A 4025-nucleotide genomic window follows, 5' to 3' on the forward strand; every position below is an offset into this window, starting at 1 on the left:
CAGGAATGACAAGCCTGCGGAGTCACGTTAGGCCAGAGAAACTGGATCTGGATGAACTGCTCACTGCCCTTCTAGCATGAGAGCTGGAGGCTATTAACGAAGGCACCAAGTATGCAACAGACAACAGGATGCGATTCCTTGAGATAGTGAAAGAATGCGGCAGAAACATCTGTTGATGCAGGGAGGGCCTGGGTGCATACTTAAAAGAAGGACCTTCTTGTGGAGAGTTACTAAAGAGATGAACCAGGTGAGGCAGCCCTCTGTGCTCAGTGTGGTGAAGTGCTGTACTGCAGCCTGTCCCAGCCCAGCTCTTCCCTGGGGACACGCTAATGGAAACTTGCAGACCTGATACGAGACTAGATTACACCCTTTACTCAAATCATAGCGGCCAGGCTTTTAGTGGCTCACGGGTTCTGCCTGGCTCCACTGATACTGATTGCACTTTTAATGGAAAAAACAAATGTAGGAAAACAATCATGCAGCTAGCTGAGTGCTTCAAGGGAGTGCTCGCAGATCCTTTGCTCTGGTCCTGCTCTGCACAAAAACTCATCCCTGGAAGTCTCAAAAATAGATTTTGGTGCTGAGGTGAGGTGATGGAAAGAGAAGGTTGTATGTTGTTTAATGGATAAGAGTGGGAAATGATGGAAACGGGAAATGGAATTGAATTTCTAGTTTGGGTATGCAAAGGTGAAGTTTTTACACAAACAGTTAATTTGGCCTAGAGTGTGTTGAAGATGATGTCATCTGCGCCTGTCACTGAAAGTGACCCTGCCTTAGGTATTTTATGTTGGGGTTTTTGGTTTGGTTTTTTTTTATAAGCAGCCTGATAGTACTGTCTCCATTTCTGTTTTCTTTATCAGAGGTGATTACATAGGAAAAAGAATTGCTGATGGAGTAGCCTAGCCCTTCAGATCAGCCCAATCCAACTACCCGGCACTCTTTTCTGGGTGGTGGTGACTGAGTCAGCTCACAAAGGGATAACGTACCTTAGGCTTGTAAGGGTGGCAGAGCGTAAGCATGCATTTAGTCAATGCTTGAGCATGAAGGAGGTGCTACTGGTGAAAGGCATTTAGCAAGCGGCATGGTGCTTTCAGTAACACTCGTGCCCTTCTGGAAGGGGCACTCCTGGCACTCTGAGTTAGAAAATTCCTAAGGTGAGACAAACGTTTGAATCTATTTTAATCTGCCTAGAGCGTGATTCTATTGTCTCAAGAGATCAGCAGGCAGTTTCACAAGAAAGCATCCCTGCTCTAGCTGATTCATTTCTCTGTCCTACGATATTGGGAAGTTCTGTCGTATTTCACATAACTAGTTATTAGAAACAATCCCTTTTACAGAAGGGCAATTGACACTAAATATTTAGCAGGCCAGTAGTGTTTACCTGAAAACTTATGGTGCTGGGGAAGTGCTAAATAGTGCTTATAGTGACGTGGATGCAGGTGCACCATTTATTTCTCTGGTTGGAGTAGGGGCAGAAGAGACCGGCTTGGGTCTGAGTAGGGTTATTAACACATGGAGCTTTGTTCACAAGATGTTTCTGATTTGTTTGTCTAAGTAAGCCAAACCTCAGGAAAGGGTTGCTCTTTGATTTTTGTGGGCTAGTTATCTGGCTGGAATTGTGGAAGGTGGCAATCCATGATTTACAATAAATGTGTTCTGCTTCTGGGGATGGAAAAAGTACTTTTCCCACATTTAAAGCTCATTTTATATTTTTATCAGGAAAATAAAGCATAGCCAGGATGTGCATTCTTAGAGAGACTGGGTGTGGTAGTAGTGACCGCCAAAATATGACATAAACTGCTTGTTCTTCTTGCCTGACAGTTTGCTTATCTGGCTGCCTTTCTTTTAAAAATATATATGCTCTCCTGTGCTCTCCTGAATTTGATTAAGGTACTGTGGACATGGGAAGATAAAGAACAGGTTCCTGTAATTAAGTATCTGCCAAAAATTGACCTGGTCCTTCAGTACATTCAAAACAAATTTTTCTATTGTTACCTTTTACCTTTCCTGAGTGTTTGGTGGTGATCTTGGCCTGAGATGCTAGTGGCTTGGGACAGTCATACAACTGACTCCCCATCATATTGGTTACGTGTCATTCAGCCTCCAATAGTGCTATCTTTAGCTTTTTGGGATTAGGACAAGGACCAGCATTGCTGGTCTGTGCCTGGGATTAGAAAGGCAAGGGTCACCCCCAGACATGAAGGCACCTTTCAAATAGCATCCCACCACCCTTCCGCACTGCCCCTGGGGGCTGCAGTGAGAGCTTGCCTGGCAGCATGTTGCTGTTCTGAAAGGTAGCCTCTCTTAGTGTCTTTGAGTTTCTTCTAGGAGATGAAATACTAATTTAAGAGGAGGATAAAGGTTTTGTTTGCTCAAGGGGTGGACTGCTGATATTTCTGCCTCTAAATGAGGCAGAACTAGCTCCTAAATGAAGTTGTTCCTGACAGGTAGCCTTGCTGTCTGGGAATGCTCACCCACGTACAAAGCCCATATGGGCAGCTCTGTTGACTGGGGAAATTTGCCGAGTGTTGCTGGCTAATGGACCAGCATCTAATCTTACAGTATTGTATTTCTTTAGGCACCTATGCTGATCTTGTTGGAGAAAGGTAATATATGTTGGGCAGCGTTTAGTGTGTGTTTGTTTTCAGCTTGGGTGATTTAGAGGCTGATTAATAAGTCTTTGTTTTACCTGGTAAGCCTTACTCTTAGCTCTGAAAATGCAATCTGAGCTGTCTTGAGAAAGTGGTTGCTGCACTAACCAACCAATACTTTACACGTGGTTTTCCTCTTATTTTCTGGTGAAATTTCTCCCTTCCTCTTTGCTAGTCAGAGAGCCTGAGGGAAAGATGACTAAGGTTTGTGCTTTAGATTTAGGAGGGGGAGCAGACAATTAGAAGTTGTTGCCCATTGCTTTTGTAATCTTGTCTGGGCTGTGAGTCAGACTGCAGAGAGCCTGAGTGAAATGTCTTCACGCGGATGCAGTATAGAGATACTTTGGCATATGTTTAATGAAAGCTCGTGGCTCTGTTCAGATGGTCTCAGTCACGTAAGTGACCTTTTGGTACCATGGTGTGTGGCATTTGGTACTGTGGTAGGTCATGGTACCAAATGCTGCCTGTTGGCTGCCTGTGGCTGGTTTTTAGGCCCCAAATAAAAGATCTCTTTAGTAGTGCTGGGGTCTTTCCATTGACTCGACCTGGGAGAGAGGTATAAGTTGGATCATTTCAGTCTATGGCTCCTTGGAATGTCCTTCAGCTATTGCTCATGCGGCTCTTGAGGCCTTTTCGGGAACGCCCAGAGCTGCCCCGTAAGCTTCAAACTCAGGCTTGCCATAAAAGAGGACTGGGACTATGTAAACTGTGGCCAGCCAATGAATCCTGTGGAGCTGAGCAGCTACGTCTTGTTATTATCCTCAGGCAGACCTCAGGTCCTTACACAAGGACTTTCACTCCACTAAAAACAGCCCAGTAAGTGGTGCCAATACATTTGGGTTTTCTGTAAGAAGAACTGGAAATTTGAGGTCACAGCAATGAAAGATCTCAAGTCATAGGTGCTACCTATGACTTTGTCCTTTGCACTGTGCGGCAGGTGGGTCTACTGCATAGAGGAAGAACTGGGTCACCAGTGGCAGTCCATGTTTATTTTGAGGGGAATTGTTTGAAAAGCAATTTGAGGAAAACCATCAAGATAGTAGCATGCTATTATAACACATCAGTAGATTTTCCGGTGGCTTCAAAAAACAGTAGTCAGTCATCACTAAGCTTATCTGCTAGATAAGAAATCAGAGGCAGAAAGAAGGAAAGAAGCTCTTCTGAAGATACTCAAAGAGCTGGAGGAGCTTCATCCCAAGGCAGTGCAGGCTTTCACCCAATTATCCTGGTAGCCTGATCTTTCTAACTTTGCTGAATAATGCAGTGGGCGATGACTGATCTGTAGGTCATTCATTATACTTTTTTACATCACCCATGTTCAGTTCATGTCGTTTGAGCGCTCACTTCAGAATCACAGAATCACAGAATCACAGA

Source organism: Buceros rhinoceros, unplaced genomic scaffold (genome assembly GCF_000710305.1).
Source record: "Buceros rhinoceros silvestris isolate BGI_N320 unplaced genomic scaffold, ASM71030v1 scaffold46953, whole genome shotgun sequence".
Classification (NCBI taxonomy): domain Eukaryota; kingdom Metazoa; phylum Chordata; class Aves; order Bucerotiformes; family Bucerotidae; genus Buceros; species Buceros rhinoceros.